This window comes from Sminthopsis crassicaudata, chromosome 2, assembly GCF_048593235.1.
Source record: "Sminthopsis crassicaudata isolate SCR6 chromosome 2, ASM4859323v1, whole genome shotgun sequence".
In the NCBI taxonomy this organism is placed as follows: domain Eukaryota; kingdom Metazoa; phylum Chordata; class Mammalia; order Dasyuromorphia; family Dasyuridae; genus Sminthopsis; species Sminthopsis crassicaudata.
The window spans coordinates 130,184,140-130,202,627 of NC_133618.1; positions in this window are offsets into that span (position 1 = coordinate 130,184,140).

Genomic DNA, 18,488 nt, shown 5'->3' on the forward strand with positions numbered 1-18,488 from the left:
AAAACAAAATAAAATGTAATAATCTCTCCTTTCAGGGAGCTTACATTATAGAGTGCAGACTCCTCTAGAGAGAGAAACAAATAAGGAAAAACATAGTTATGTGGGTAACATTTAAACAATTGCATACTTCTGGTTCTATGGGCATCTAGCTACCATTGTCAAAGCCCTTTGTAAAGTAGATTTTATCTCAGAAGTCCTGTTTATGAATCCTGCTAGTTTTTTATCAGGTAAACACAGACTTACTATGCAATATTATTCTCATTTTCCTGTACATAAAAAGAACTGATATGTTTTCATTAAATTATAGCTAAGTTTTCTTTAAGGCCTAAATTTTAGGTTTTTTCTTTCTAGATTCTATAAAAATTTAAAGCCCTGAATGGAAAAATCCCTGTCACTATCCATCCCTCCATCCAAAAAGCACAAATATTATTTTCCTAATTTGGAATTTATCGTAAATTTCATTTGAGCTAAACTGAAGTTTTTTTTTGTTTTTTTTTTTTGCTCTCTTTACATTAACTGGGATAAAATAATGTAATTGATATTTTAGCAAATATTAAAATATTAGTTTTATAAAAAATGTGTATGTTCAAATTAATGCAGCCATCTTCAAATTAATCACCTTGGGATGAAGAACACATTATAATAAGCGCTCAATTGCTCAAAACATAATTGGAAATCCCCTTTGGGAGCTGCTGTCAGTGTTACTACAATTTCCTTTTAATATCCTAGCAGTGACAGATCTTTGCCTTTTGAAGGTTGTCAGTATTATAGGGAGATTAGGCACTGCAGGGCACCCAGGGAAAAGGCAGTGTAGGTAGCATCTTTCATCAGAGATTCCTCTGGGGCTTTCTGGCTCTGGAGGAAGGAACTACTGAAAGTCATTGTCCTTTAGATTGCACTAGAATTTCTGTAGGAGTACTTAGGGGAACCAGATAATAGGGAAAGGGCTGTTGTAGCTTACATGTAACCATATTTGTGAGAAAGAGCAGAATGAGAGAGTCTAATGAGCACAGAGTCACTGCATCTCAGCTCCTTCCCATTATCTCCCACTCTCCTTTTCCATAATCTCATCAGGCAGCCTTCTCCTTGCCAAAGACCAGCCCTCTATGTGCCCCAATCATTTCCCAATTAGTCTTCTCCAAGTCACTGACTCCACTATCATCCCTCCCTCTCTAATCTTCAACCTCTCCTTACTGTTTCCTACTGCTTTCAAAAGTCAATGTCTTTTCTTTAAAATAAATCACATTAGATCCTACTATCCCCCTCAAGCTATTGTCACCTATTCTTTTCTTAACCAGAAAAGCCGTCTTTACTTATTGCATCTTACTCCTTCCTCACTTCTTTGTAATGTCTTCATTTTTCAAATGATCTCTTAATTTCTAAATCCGACCTTTTAAAATACTATTGCTGTTCTTTACAAACTGAGCCAAATATACATTTCTAGCCTCATACTATATCCAGTCTGTGTTTCTTACAAACTATACTCTACCTCACATCTTTGTGCCTTTGCAGTAAGCATTCCTCATTCCTAGGGTTCATCCTGGGGTTCATCAAGAGGCGATTCATCCTCTCTTCAACGTCCCCTCATATAATTCATTGTATCTCAAGAGGCAATTTAAGTACCTTTATGATCTTTATATCATTTGACATATATGTGCTTGTGCTAGTGGATTTGTGCCTGTGTGTATAATGCATATAACATACTCATTCATACTATAATTCTCAATATAAGTTTTTTTTTATTAAGGTGTTTTTTTTTTGAGTTAACTTATTTTTATTTGTATCCTCAGGATCTAGCACAGTTCCTGATGCATAGTAGATTTTAATAAATGTATGTTGATTAATTGACTCTAGAGAGTCAAAAGGAACCCGAGAGGCCATTTATTCTAACCTCATTGCCCAATTTTATTGCTCAACAAACTGAGCCTGAAGTCACAAAGGTACTGTGTTGGAAATAGAATTTGAACCCAGGTCCTCTGACAACAGAATCAGTGATCTTTCCACTATACCATGCTGTCTCAAAAAAAAAAAAAAAATCTATCTATCAATCTACACACATATACATATGTTTATTATTGATGGTTGATGATAATGATGGCAAACATGCATTCAATGCCTGCTATTTTCAAGTACTATGTTAAGCACTAGAGATACAATAAAAAAATAAAAAGGGCAAAAGATAATCTTTGCTTCAAGAAAATTATATACAATCTAATGAGGCAAACAATGTGAAAACAAATATATACAAAGTAAGATATATAGAAAATAATTTACAGAGGGATGGCATTAACTTATAGCCTTCTGGTCTGGAAATGAGATAATTTCTAATCTTTTAATGCCAGAAAGTGTGCATAGTGGAGATGTAAAGATGAAAATGTAAAGATGAATTTAACCTCATGACTATTCAGAATTAAATCTTAATTTAAGTGGATAGTTAAACCTGATTTATTTTTAATCAAAAACAAGTCTATACAATAGTGAGAATTTTTCCTAAAAAATAGAAGAAAACCTTTAGGATGATCTAATTACCGTGTCCTAAAACTAGGATACTAAAGAATTCTAAATTTATAACCAATAATATATTTTTACAAATGTAAAATATTTAACATTTTTTATTCCATTATATACATATGTATATGTATGTGTATGTATGTCTTATCTCCTTCCCCTCATGAAATTTTAGATTTTGTAAGAATTACTTTTGTTTGACTCACAATTAGGAGATATATATCCATTATAATTTATTGCCCTTCTCCCTTTCAAGAGCTGCCCATTGTTGTGTATTCTTCAGAATATCAGGGACTTAGGCTATACCAGCTCTGATAGACTCAAGTTATATTCTACTCAATGAGCATGATTGTGAGATCCTTTCACTAGACCTTTGTTCAATCTCAGACCTTTTTTTCTACTCGTTGTCCATAGTCCTTGATTTTGAACTCTTAATAGCTTCATCCTTGGGTTTTATAACTTATTGATACAATCAACAATTTTAGACATATACACATAGGTATGCAACTATAAACATGTATTTGTATATATAGACACATGTGTTTGTTTCTGAACATTAAAGATTCTCATTCATTTCTCACTCCTTTATCTACCATGTGAAGAAAACCTTCTATTGTCCCTAGACATTTTCAAATGATGTTTGTGACAGCTTAATCTTTGATATCACCAGCTAGATTCACCCCACCTCTATTCTTCTGAAAGCAGACAGGTCTCCTATATGAATGGTTTTTTCCCATCTATGCCATATCTATGACATAATATCCAATGCCACGAATTCTTCCAGTCATACCAGTCCTTTTATCCTGCACCAAGCCATGCTAATAGTTCAGTCAGAATACTCAAAATGTTAGATTGAATTCAAATCAAGGATAAATCATGGAATGATTTTTTGTTGTCTTTGGTTTGGTTTTGTTAGTTGGCTCTGAAATAATTTTCAAAGGGAACTATAAAGATATTTTTAACAACTGTATATTTTATCTGCTTCAATTTAATTCAACAAACATTTACTAAGAGTCAGTTCCATATCGCTTGATTTTAGGAAGGGCACATTTTCTACTATGCCATAGCCATCTCTGCTTGTACATAATTTCTTTGGACTATAGCCTTGTCATTGATGGAGAGTACAGAATACATTGTATAAAAAATTCTTTATCAATGCAAATATCAAATATATCTGCAACTTAGAGTCTTAAGAGAGTTGTCTTGTGATAAGAGATTAACTTGCCTTAGGTCAAACAGGAAATATATTTTGAGTGATTTAAACCCAGATTTTCTTAACTCTAAAGCCAGGTGTTTATATACTGCACCTTTACCACTTCTCTATTGCTTATGGTCCATTAACATTTCATTGATTTTATATCCCATCCTGTGATCAGATAGTCTGCAATCTATAGATATCCACTTCATATCTAGCCTTTTTTGTTATCACAAAAATTATACTGATAATTTATTAAATGCTTTTTGCTGTTCTTAGACTATAGAGGATTGATCAATGGACCAAAGGACATTTACATTTGTAAAAAGAGATGTTTCTCAAAAAATGAAGGTAATTGAAAAGTATTTTTAAAGTAATCATGATGGGGAATAATGAAAAATGGGAACCAGTTAATGTATTTAGAATTAAATGATCAACTTGGAATTTAAGAAATTAGTTAGGGAGAAGCTAAATGGTGTATAGGGTACCTGAAATCAGAAGGACCTGAGTTCAAATTCAGCCTCAGACGCCTAATACTTCCTAGCTGTATGACTCTGGGCAAGTCACTTAACTTCAATTGCCTCAGCAAAAAATAAATAAAATAAAGATACAAATCTTTAAAAAATAATATTTACATGATTACTTTGTTGTATATTTAAAATACAAATTGTACATTTGCAGTATTAAGTTCAATCATCTTTATTATCTTTTAATAATTTAATGAAAATTATATTAAAGTATTTTACAAATGAAAAATATAAAAAACTATGTATAGAATATGGGCAGAAATAGAGATAAATGTTAAAGCATAGCTCAGTTTTATAAGAAATTATCTTGCGTATCAAAGCTCAAAATGAAAAAAAAAAAAACAAACTAGAGACAATTTAAAAAACTTTGGTGAATGGTGACGGGGTGAGGAGATTATAGAATATTATTTCACAGAAGGCCTATCAATGGTCTAGTCCTAGATCCCCAAAAGAATCATCTCACAAGCTATTATCCTTTCCTCAAACACCTAGGTGAGTTACTTTTTTTTTTTTTTCTCTGCAAGAAAACCTCATTGCTTCCAGAAGTAGTCCATTCCATTATAGGGTATATATAATTAGAAGTTTTTTCCTAGAATTGCTTTTTTGATATTTCCACTCTGTTCCTAATTCTGTTTTCTGTACTCAATGTAAATGAAGGCCAATTACTCTTCCACATAACAGCCCTTTAAATAAATTGCAGAAAATTCATCTTTCCTTCACATATTTTGAATGCATACTACTCTTTCCTAATGAAGTAATGTGACTTTTGTGTCTAGCTCTTTAATTTTCTAGATATTTACCAATCAACTTGTTTTATTTCATGAGATTTTATTTACCCTTCCGTTGAACTATTTGAAATCTGAAATGATTTAGTGGCTTTCCTCACATAATTCCAATGTTTTCTTTCCAGAATGAGTTATACCAACTAAGTCCCACCAAGAGGATACAGGTGTCTCTTTCCACAGTCACTCTAGCACTGATTTTTTTTTTGTCTTTTATTTTGTTATCCTGGCAAACTGATATATAGTACAACTTCATAATTATTTTACTTTGCTTTTCTCTCCTTAGTTGTTATTTGTGGCATTTTTCATAAGGTTATTGATTTTTTTTCACTTTTTGCAAACTCATATCATTTTCTCACTTATCTACTTGAGAATGAAAGTTTATCTTATATATTTGTGCCAATGTTATTTATTTTGACTATCAGACTTTTATCAGTATATCGGATATAAAGATTTTTCCTTCTCAAAAGCTCTTCTCTTATTTTAGTTGAAAGGATTAATAGTTTGTAGAATTGGAAATTAAATTGAATTTATATACATACATTGAGTTAACTAAATTAGAAAATCTTAGCTCTTTTGAAATCTACAACATACTTTAATGGTTCACGTATTGTCCAGTGAGATTTTTTGCCTTCAATCTAACAAACTTTTATTGAGCATCTACTATTTCCAAGAAAATATGCTAGGTGCTAAGAATAAAAGGAGAAAAATGGAATTCTAGCTTTTGAGTAGTTTATTATCTAATAACTTTTATACCTATCTTTTTTCATCCTAAAATGAGTTATCTTTACTCCTCAACTCCATTCAATGAATATTCTCTTCTCTCTTCCTCACTTCCTTGTCAATTTTGTTTCCACAGTGTCTCTTTGAACTATCTTTTTTTTACTCTTATTTTTACAACTTAATGGAGAAATGTTACTACTTTCTGCCTGGACTATTATTAATAGCCACTTACCTGATCTCTCTGTCATCATTCATGTTTCCAACTGTAATCTGCATTCATACAATTGTCAAAATAATCTTTCCAATGCACAGATTATACTCCCTTACACAAAAGTTGCAGTACCATGGAATTTAATAATAGTTCATAATAATAATAGCTATCAGAGGTAAGTACTATTATCATCTCCACTTCATACTTGATGAAAAAGATAGAAGTTAAATGACTTGCTTAGGGTCATACAACTAATAAGTGAGTAAACATTTGATCTAAAGTCTCCCTGACTCAAGATCCAGTGCTCCATCTAGTGCACTTTGTAGCTGACAAGAAAATAACCTTAGTGTTCTCTTAGGTCTTCCTTTCTTATGTCCCTTATTAGAAAACTCCAGACTAGGCAGCGAAGACTGCTTGAAAAAAACAGGAACTAAAAAACTTGACCCCCCAATCCCCCCCCCCAAAAAAAAAACAGAAACTAAAAACATTGGTCATGTCCAATTCTTCATGATTCCATTTGGAATTTTCACAAGAAAAATACTGGAATGTTTTGTCATTTCATTCTCCAACTCATTTTACCTATGAGGAAACTAAGGCAATTGGGGTTTAGTGATTTGGCTCACCAGCTAGTAAGTGTCTGAGGCCAGATTTGAACCCTTAGAAAGATGAGTCTTCCCAAATACATGCTACTGGATACTATCCACTGGATTAGGAGAGATGAAATAAAAAGTGAAGAGGCAGGATGGCATTTTTCTTGGATTCTAAATTTGAACAGACAAAAAAAAATGTATATGGATTTAGATAAATCTGCCACCAAACCAGAATCCTTGCTTATTTTATTACCATAAAATAATTTACTATTTGCAAATCTCATTGGCAATTAGACTAGTCCCCCTGAGGAAACTATCTGCATTCTTTAAGGGACTAATTCTGTTAAGGATACCTATATCTAATGGTGTCTTTAGCAAGGAAGCTTCTCCTTCAATCCCAATAGGAAGGTAAGACCAAACTTGGTGTTAATAGGACTGGAATAAAATGGAACCTGACTCACAGCTATGTGGTAAGGATAAAATCTATGTAAAATACTGAGAAAACTTAGAAGTTTCTGTCCATATGAGAGCTGCTATTGAGGATGATGGCTACAATGGCAATGATATAATGAGTTAATTTTGTAAGACATTTACTCCAGTGTCTGGTACCTAGAAGGTGCTATATAAATGTTAGTGATGGTGATGATGGTGATATGAAGTAACTTGTCCAAGGTCACTCCAAAGTAATAACGTCCAAGGTAATAATGTAGGATTCAAATACAGATTCTCTGACAAATCCAATACTTACTCATTTACTTACTATTTTGTTTCATCAGTATTTTTCTATAAATAAGAATAAAACATTAGTTTCTTTATGTTGGACTCTTCATAATCCAGCTCTTATTCTTATTCCAACCTTATTGTTATGCTGTGCTATTTTCATATATTTTATTCCAATCACATTGAGCTATTAGCAGTTCTTTGGTCTCTTCCAATCATCTCCTGCCTACAGGCTTTTGCATAAACTGTTCATCTCATCTCAGTATTTAAAGCGTTTCCTTTAAAGCCCTAGCCCAGGCAACTCAAGACAACAAGTTCAGGGGACTTCTTTACACTCAGGTACCAAGTCCTCTGGGAAATTATAAAGCAGTTCCTCTTCTTCCCTTGTTCTAACTGAAATTATACTCTCCCTCTTCACATTTTCATTAGAAATGGTGAAAGTCTTCATTTCCCCTATTTCATTTTACCTGCTTTCTCAATTATTTGTGTACATGCGATATTTTCCACATGCTACCCTCTTCTGTGCCCCCAAACACACCTGTGTGCTCACACTCAAACTGCACCCATCTCATCAATAGTAATGTCTTTGAGGACTGGGAATGTGCCATTTTTATTCTTTTCATCCTAGCTGGAACACAGAACTGTGCAAAGAGAAGGTGCTTGCTAAGTGTTTGCTGCCCTGAATTTGAAGCAGCTCTCAAGATAACCACTATCACATGCTTGGGGAATGCTGAATTCCAGTAATATCCTTCCTCTGTTTGTACCACCTCCGCTTCTCATCTTTTAACTGCCACCCACATAGTTTGCCTTGGGGGCAGGAAATCCCTGGTACAGTTAAAAATGAAACACCTGGATCGTTACATCTTACATATAAATGGTGTTACATAAATATATTTTGGTTTCATGGCTCAAACCCATATTATATTGCTATGGCAGAAGAGAAGAAAATGAAGAAAGCTAGGTTGAAAAGATTTCCATTCCATGAAATATGGAAACAAAAGAGCACAGGCTGGCATCTCGTCAAGTTTTCCTAAATAGGAAAAAGTGTATAGCTCCAATTTCCTCTACTTTTTTAGGAAAGGAGAGAAATTTCTTTAACTGTTATTGCATTAAGGACCCATAACTTAAAAGAGTATCAGAATCTCTACCTTCTGTTGAGTTGATAGCTCTCTCTAGCTATTCTTGTGACTATATATATATATATATATATATATATATCTTTCTGGAGACCTAAGTGTGATATCTGCCTACCACAACCCAATGATTCTTGTAATGCACAGTAAAATGGTCCTGAGCTTGGGGACTTGAGTTGATATCTACCCCTGATTCAGGGGCAAGGGCTCTATTTCTGCAACTAAGTGAACAAATCCACATGAATAATGAATCTATAACCCTGTACATATTAGTTTCATAGCTTAACTGACACAACTATCTTGTGCCAATCTAGGTTGGCTCTACTTTTTTTTTTTCTGAAATGGGGATACTTCAAAAAGAGAAATATTTTAAGTAAACATTGCTATTCACCAGTTCACCCTGATCAAAGAAGAAACATATCTGTAGTGCTTTACATATTTTACAAGAACTATATAAATGCTAGATGTTACTAGTATACAAAACTTTCCCTAACAAACTTTGGCAATTTAGCCCAGAAAAGTCCAAGAGAAATATTTACTGTGTTTAAGTTGTCTAAAATATATTCTATATGAAAGGTGAATTAAGGCATTCTGTGTAACCTTAGAGAAGGGAAAAATGGTTTAAAAAAACAAATTAGAAGCATTAGTTGAAATTCTAAAGGTAAGAATTGGACTCTAGACAAAGAAAAAAAATTCTAGTGTGATACCATTGGATTAGGCCTCTCTACCAAAGATCCTCAGTTTGGAGCTCAAGGGATTGAAGGTTAAGTCTAGGCTCTAAAGAAAAAAGTCAGTTTTTTTTTTTTTTTTTTTTTTTTTTTTTCATTTCTGTCCCATTGTTCTCAGAATTCCAGAGTGAAATGTCTTAAATTAAGTTTTGATGTGATTCATGTATAGGTTCTCCCCAAAGGGATTAGCAAAATCTCTTTTAGAAAAGTTCTTCAATGCACAAAATTTTATTGTTCAATTTCTTGAGAATTCTCTGTGATTCCACTCAAGAATTTCTTGGCAAAGAAACTGAAGTGTTCTGCCATTTCTTTATCCAGCTCATTTTACAAATATGGAAACTGAGGCAAACAGGGTTAAGTGACTTACCCAGGGTCATGCAGCTATTAAGTATCTGAGGGCAGATTTGAACTTAAGAAGATGAGTCTTCCTAACTCCAAGCCTGGTTCTCTATCCAGGGCATCACCTAGTTGCTCTATTAACAAGTAGAAGACATCAAATATAGAAAAAATACTTGTTTCCATTATCAAAGAAATACTTGAAATACAAAAGACTCAGAAGCACACCTCATTAGATCAATCAATAAATTCTTCATTATCATTGTGCTCTCCTGGGAAGTAAAGAATGCCAGGATACTTGTGAGACAGTTAACATGTTTGCTATTGCCTCAAGTTTGCACCGCTACATGCAAAAATCTCAAGTTCTTTATTTCCTGACCAGCTACAGCAAAGCTCATTCCTCATTCTCCTGGCAGTGGTCATCTTCTCCAAGAAGGGTTTTAGCTGCTAGAAACACTTCCCTTGGCAAGCAAGCACTGAAAATCTCTCAACCTCTCAAATTCACAAAGTAACTGACAAAGCTGGACACATTTATCTTAGGGATCACCATTCAATTACCAGTCAGGGAACGAAACACGAAGCCTGAGAATGAGGGATGTGTAATTATTAATTAAGAGGGAATAACATTAATTAGCTCTGATTCCCCACTCCAATTTGTTCAATATTTAATAAATTGGAAAAACACTTCTTTTCCCATAAGCTTTTGCCCATTTACTTCTCTATATCAATCTCCCTTAAGCCCCTTTCTTCTTGGCTTAAATAAATATCTAGGTCTCTGACGATATTACTTTTTAATAGTATAATTAATAATCAAACAAAGCCATAAATAATTCTTTACATTGTAATAATTGTAAGAAATATTATTGGCATAAAATCACTTTTAAGCATTTCTACAACTTCTGACTTCAATTCTAGAAAAAGGATCCTATCATTCAAATCTTCAAGTTTTTCAAGAATACTTTTTACAATATTTCTTCACCAGCTAAGATTTGAAACACTCATCTAAAGACAGAAACTCTCTTCATCCACTTTCTCTCTATACCTCAATAAGTCTCTCTTCAGCCATAACAGTTAATTCTCCATAATGCTAGTTTCAAATCTGTCACTTGACAGACTCCTCATAGAATGTTAGAACAAAGGATGAACAACAACAGTTAAACTGTCACTTCCAAGATTCCATTGCCTCTTAAAGATACATTAGTAGTATTTATAGTATCGGAGACAGAAGCTATTGAAGCTGATTTTACACATATATACTGTTGTCTAGTCATGTCTCACCTATTTTTTTTTCTTCTTTAGTTGCTTTATTTTTGAAATCAGTGCATAAATCCAGCATGTCAAAGACTTTTTATATTATGATTCTGTCATCTGACATTAGCTAACTCTCCTAGCATACAAATTTTACAGTCATTTCATCTGTATAAAAATTACTTATATGTGTTGAACAAAATCAGGAATAAAGGAATAAAAAGACAGACTTGTGACATTCTACCAGAGACCTTCCTCCAAGTTAACATCAATTTGTTAGTAATTACTCTCTAGGTCTGGTCATTCAGCTTATTCTGAGTCTGCTCAAATGAATTTCTATCTATCTATAGAAAGTGTGTAGTTTTTTAAAAATGCTATACAATACTACATGTATTTGAGTTTTGTAGCATATCTTTTATCAGTCTAATTACTGACAAGTATTCAAATAATTTTTATCCCAAAAGGAAATACATTAAATCTGGAATAATTTAGAATAAGTTCAAGTTGATCTATAGTGATTAAGACTTCCTTTTTCATGGCTTAAAACCCATCTCATCATTAATTCATCCTAGAATTTTGCCATTACTCATTAAGCTTACTAACCAAAGCTTCAGTAATCAAATGGCTATGATTTTTTGAATGTGGATATTTCCACACAGGCAGATCAAGATTCTTCTACAGTTCCCTAGTTTGTCATCAATAATTGCTATGACTACCAAAAATGTCCAATGCCAACTTGCCTTGATTATATGTCTAACTGTATCTGTCTGTCTGTTTATCTACATATTCTGTCAGTGAATCCAGACTTTCCAGGTTGGTTTGACCTGTTAGATATCATGATTGTTCCACACTGTGATGGAGGACACCACTATCAAAACATAAATGTGGTGTTAGAAGGAACCTTAGACCTCTCAACTCCAATCCCGTAAATTTATAATTAAGGAAACTGAGGCATGTATTAATAAAATGATTTAGCCAAAATTGTATAGATAGCATGAGTCAGATTCAGTATTTGAATCCAGATCCTCTAAATAGAAAACAGCATTTTACATCTAATAACTACGATCTGCACCCGTTTCTACCAATCCTTCAAATGGTATTCCATTTATATAAATAGTAAGCATAGGTCGGTCAACTGTCACAGCTGCTGTCCACTATATTCCTGGATTTTGTTCATTGGAGTCAGAATCTGGGTGACTGTCACCAGGTTGCTTATTAGGGGTATGTAACAATAAGCCTGATGCTACTACTTCTCCTGGTTGATAAATCACACAAATAGATCACGGCATCATATTGTTTCTTCAGCTTGTCTGGAGGGCACATGGCACACCGGGTAGACAGACCACAGACTAGACTATAGAGGCAGAGTTTATGTATTCAATTTTGCCTCAGAGGATTGTTATCTGTGTGACTTTTGCAAAATTATTTTATTACTTAGTTCTCTCATTTGTAAAATGAGCAAGTTGAATTAAAAGGCTTCTTGGGACCCTTGCACAAGACTGATCCATCCCGTAAGCATGACTTCAGTGAAGGCACCGACCTGTACTTTGAAGAATTCATATGTAGGAAAATTAGGACATTTTCCCTTCTCCAGCTTTCCAGTTCCCCAGCTTACGATGACATCTTAAAGATGGTTGACAATGATTCATTAATCACACTTCCAAGCTCATTTAGTCCCCTGTGATGTAGCTTATCTGAGGCAGGTGAATTCAATTCAAAGAGGGCAACAAGGAGCTATCTTACCATCACTTTATTTGGCTTTCATTTCACTATTAACCCTTGGTGTTGGACACTTTGCAGCATGAAAAATCATTTTCTGTGGTAGAGAAAAAAAGAAGCAAATTTGAAGACAAGTTACTGTACCTATTACTGTCTCAATTAATCAATCTGCAAGTATTTACTAAGTACCTGCTCTTCGGCAGGCCTTGTGCTTGATGTGGGATAAGTTTAATTTCTTCCTGCACTCACACAAGTATACATAAAATATATACAACGTAAGTATAATGCAAATGAATGTAGATATATACAAAGTAGTCAAATACAAGGTAGTTTGGGATGCAGGGCACTAGTCGTTGGATGGTACTGGAGAAGAGTTCATGCAAAAGGCAACGCCTGAGCTGAATCTTAAAGAGAGTGATTCTAAGACGTGGGAGTACAGAGGGGCTACATTCTGGGAATGAGGATTGGCTAATTCAAAGTGTCCATACTAGAGAAAGAGTGTTGTCTATGAGTAGGCAAACTGGCCTGGAATACAGAGTGTGTGATGGAGAGTAAATCTAGTGAGAGAATGGGGAAGAAGAAGTGTAGAAGTCTCAGGAGACTAGCTTCTCTAGGAAGTAAGATAGGGAACCAATTAGGAAGGAATATCATCTGCTTTCATTATTCCAGATCACAAACCATCAATCCCATTCTTTTCTTGTTTCTTCTTTTATCTTTATTTTATTAAAGTCTCTATCTTTACTTTATTAAAAGTAATGGGTATGTTGTTTTGTATTTCAATCAAATTCAATTCTTCATGACATTTTTGGGGTTTTCTTGGCAAAAATAATGGTTTTCCATTTGTTTCTCCAACTCGCTTTACAAATGGGGATACTGACAGACACGGGTTAGGTAGCTTTCATAGAGTCGCAGAGCTAGTGTCTGAGGCCAGATTTGAATTCATGAAGTTGAGTCTTACTGATTCAATGGCCAGTGCTCTAGCCACTAAGCCACTTGCCCTATCAATTAATGGTGTAGTGGATAGCATTATCCCATCCTTCTTATCTCTCCTTTCAAAAACTAACACTTACACAGCATTCTAAGGGTTAAAAATACTTTCTTTCATTATCTCATTTAAACTTCAAAACACTCCCTTAAGTTACATATCATCATTATCTCCATTAGTAAAATGGAGGTTCAGAAAGTTTCAGTCATTGCTCTAGGACTATCCAGCTTGCCCTTGACTTGGAATCAAGAATATTTCTGTGGTGCAAGGGTTATTTTTAAACCCCATGCTCAGGTCCCAGCTCTACCTCTTACTCCATATGTGGACTTTTCTCCAGGCCTATTTTCCCATCTTTCCTATGAGAGAGTTGGAAATTCTGACCCACAAGGTTGCTACTAACTCTTCATCTGTCTCACCCTATGCTAAGAATTCTGCCTCAGATACTTATTATCTGTGTGCTTGATAATGATTTTTGTCATATATCTACTAAAAAAGTCCTTAACTATCAGTGTCACTAAGAAGTGATTTAGGACAAACACCACCCTTTTTATATACTTGCTATTTGCATATAAAGAAGAAGGAAGAAAACAGTTAAGTGCTTGCTATGTGCCTGGTGTTATAATAAGAAGTTTATAAATACCCAGGGATGTAGGTTCCATTGCTATCTTCATTTTATAGTTAAGAAAACTGAGGCAGATGAGGTTAAGTAATTTGCCTTCAATCAAAATTTGAGGACAAATTGGAATATAGGGCTTCCTAAATCCTGGATCTTTGATCTAACCACTGTACTACCTCTGCATATACAAGGTTACTTAGAACTTAAGGTTAAAAAAATGGGAAATATAAAATTATGTCTTTGCATAATTCTACATCCTAATGCATTCTAGCTTCATTTAATTTTCAATCGTTAGAATTTAAATCTCTCATCAAGAAAAAGAGTTACCCCCCTCCCCCTCCCAAAGAGCCAGTATCAAAGGGAGGGAAAATAGAAGAAAGCAGAAAGCAGGACTTCTGGGTTTGGTTGCTGGCTCTACCTCTGATTCACTTGGACTAATCATATCACTCCTTCATTACTTCAGAGTTTGCTGGCTTCCCAGATGGCTCTAACATATGCCAGCCTCATGGAGGTACTGGTGAGGTTTAATTAACCCAAGTCTACAGAGCCCCCCGAGTTCCAGGGATGACAGGAGCCCATTGGCTTAGTTATGAACAGGCAAGCATAAAACATGTGAGCGCTAAACTGCAGAACTTAAATGATTATCTTATTAGGAAGGAAAGCATTTCTTGAGTTTTTGTGATCCTTTTCCTTTAGTGGCTAAATTGTGGAATTGTTGCTATAATGAAAGACCATCCATGAATTGGTGACAATCTTGGCCAAAAAGGCATTTGTAGTCATCATTTTTCAAAGGAAAAGAGAATATGTTACAGTGGGAAGACACTGTTTGCAGTCAGAGGACTTAAGTTCGAATACTGACTCTATTACTTATGATCCACAAGCCCTTGGTGTTTGCTAATTTCTGTTATGTCTGACTCTTTGTGATACCATTTGGGGTTTTATTTGTCAAAGCGACTGGAGTAATTTGCCATTTCCTTTTCCGGCTCATTTTACAGATGAGGAAACAGGCAAACAGGGTTAAGTGACTTGCCCAGGGTCACACAGTTATTAAGTGTCTAAGGCCAGATTTGAATTTAGGAAGATGAGTCTTCCAGACTTTAATTCTGGTGCTCTATCCACTGAGCCACCTAGCTGAGCATAACATTGCCTTATCAGTAAAATGAGGAGATTAAAATACATGGTCTTACAATTGTTTCCAACACAAACATTAATTCTAAGAATGACTAAAAACCATATATTTTGATTTTTCATAATAATAAAAATCATTAGTCACCATACATCTATCTACTTAATAAATTCTTATTAAATATCTATTAAGTATGGAGAAGTACTTTAATATTGAAAGGAAAAATAATATTTAGATCAGACACACTGCCTACCTTCATGGAACTTACAATCTTGTTGGAAATCTATCACAGGATATGTGATGGGATTAAATACTTTAGAACTTCCAAGTTGGAGTTTGTTTTCTAAAGCAAATGTGATTTTTCTCAGCCTAAGATTTAAACCTGGGTTGTATATTGTAAATCAAGGTTTTTTTTTCTTGAATCTTATTTCCCTGATTTAGGTAGACAATAGGGAAAATGTTAGACCTGTAGTTGCAGGACGAGTTCAAATGCCAGCATTAACAGCAATATAGCTGTGTGCCATTGGGAAAATCTCATCATCTCCCTAGACCTACTCTTTAATATATAAGCTCAGTTCCCATTGGGGTTCATCTTTGTCATGCTCACCACCCCTCCTTCTTTATCCATGACGTCTTTTTGGGATGATGTTTGCACTAGAACCGGATTGAGTGCCACAGGTAAAACCCAAACCATCACAATCAGCTCTTTAGCTACTGTCAAGTTCATATCACTTGGTCTCAGTTTTATCAGAATAAGGAGGCAAGGGAAGGGAATTGTTGATGTGGAAAAGTGGCAGGTGTTCTCAACATCCCCAAAAAGGGTAAAAATTTCTCATCCACTGAGGCTGCTAATAGGCAACATGGGTACCCAGGAAGACTGTTCCCCTTTGGTTGGTACTCAAGCTGTTTCATTCCCCTTCAACAGAAGAGTTGGATATATCAAAAGAAGAGAAAGCAAGAGACATGTAAGAACTTTTCATAACAAAACAGCATAGTTGTGGCATTTCTGGTTGCTCAGTGGCTGTCCCTGAGTTTTTCCCTCAGTTGTGCATGTTCCTGGGGAAATATTATGTATCTGATCATGTTGCCAGCTGCCTGAAGTCTTAGGCATGGAGAACACCAAAGGGCTGAACAATGACTGTTAGAAAGTTCTGTAATATCTGTGGCTTCAGTAATACTGAATGTTTTGAATCTTCCCCTATTTTCTAGGACGTGTCTATTTTGGCAGCTCAAAATCCTGGCAATCAGAAGTTCCAGCATTACAATTTAGACTGGTCTTAAAGAGCATTAGTGGACACTTGTATAATCATAATAATTTTTCACATGTACCTGCTGCTCTTCAGTGACAAAGTACTTCCTTTGAAGTACTTACAATCAAGGGACACTACATGGAAGGCTCCTGTGAGGTATGCAAGTTGGCATACAAGGATCAAGACCTAAATCAAAAGATTTTATTTTACTTTTCATGGCAAGTATCCTTTTGGCCATCTGTTGAAAGCTATAAATCCTTTATCAAGATAATGTGTCTAAATCCATAAAAATATAATTACATATAATTACAAAGAAAACCTTATGCTAACACACAATATTTAAAAAAAAATATAGACCCCAGAGTGAGAACTTCTTGTGGAGCTAGCTACTGAAGACCAGAATTCAGATCTTCCAGGAGCTCAGATTTTCTTGTGTCTAACTAGGCACGATCACTTTTCAGGGTCAAAGTAAGTGGAGGCAAAAAAAGGGAGATAGGGGAGAGCAGAACTGAACTATACCTTTGACTACTGCTAATTTGGTAACAAGGAAGACTTGTCTGATTGTCAGAGCTGTCCAAAAGGAGAATGGGCTTCCTCAGAAAGAAATTGTATCTTTTCCAGCCACAAGGGAGGACTGCTGTAGAGGCAGTGCTTGTTTTTTTTTTTTTTTTTTTTGTTTTTTTTTGTTTTGTTTTTGTTTTTGTTTTTTTTGGGGGGGATAGATTGGATCAGAGGTTCTCAAACTTTTGTTCTTAGCATCTTTATCCTATTAAAATTATTGAGGATCTGCCCAAAGAATATTTGCTTTTGTGGGTTATATTTTTAGGCAATTACTATATTAGAAATAAAAACAAATTTTCAATTTGTAGACTTTCTGAAAGAGTTTCAGAGATCCACATTGGGAACCATTGGACTAGATGACTTCTGAGATTGGTGTTTTAAAATTCTCTGATTTTTTTCATTGCTGTTCAATATGGGACAATATAGCTGGCACACATATCTACATTCAACAATCTAAAATAGAGATTTAACAATAATGGTAGAGAAAGTTCCATTTTTATCCTTGGTTTGGGGAAAAATTTTGCTTATCATTACAGGAATAACCTTGACTTGAGGTGTTTCCTTAGGATTTAATGACCAGCTGGGGTTAATTGAGGATCAAATCTGCCAGCCAGCGACTAATCCCTAAGATACACTATAAGCCATGATCATGGCTGCCTAATTATTATCAAAAATAATTGGCAAGAATCAGGCTTTCGTGCTCAGAACTGTATGTCTTCTTTCTAAAGGAACTGCCTTGACACATCACCAATAAGTTACTGAACGGTCTATTGCAGAATAAAGGTTATTCTGACCTTCAAGGATTCAGAATAATAAAAAATTGGAAAGGCTTTCCACGCTGTGAGTGTGCACCATTCATCCTGACCGGTGCACATCCATCCTTCCTGACTGACCCACTCCCAATTCTTAAGAATTTCTTTATCTTTTTTTTTCAAATTTAGTTAAAATGTCCTTTATAATGTTTGATCTTGAAGAAAAGTACAATAGATTGAAAAGAGTTATGGATTTTGAGAAAGAACAGGCTGCAGATATCAGTTCAGGTTTCTATGTTATCCATGACTTGGGCTCTTCCTGGCTCAGCTTCCTCATCTGTAAGCTGAGAAATTTGGACTAGATTGATCTCCAACACCAAGGCTCCAGAACTTATTGATCAGGGACTTGTTTCAGTCTTCAGGCCATAGCAATTGCCCTGACACAAGGAGACTGAGAAGAATCCCCTGGAGTCCAGACTGGGGAAGTTGCAAAATGGTATTACTAAAGGGTATGCTGTTGTTCACTATTTGTGGTCCTATTTATGATTTTCTTGGCAAAGATACTGAAGAGTTGCCATTCCCTTCTCCAATTCAATTTACAGTTGAAGAAACGGAGGCAGAGGGTTAAGTGCCTTGCCCAGGCTCACACGGACAGTTTCTGAGGGTGGATTTGAACTCAGGTCCTCCTGATATTCTGTCCATTTCTATTCACTGTGCTACTTAGCTTCCCAGAGAGTATCTTAGTGTAGCCTAAAAGTCAGGCTCTCCACAGCACAAA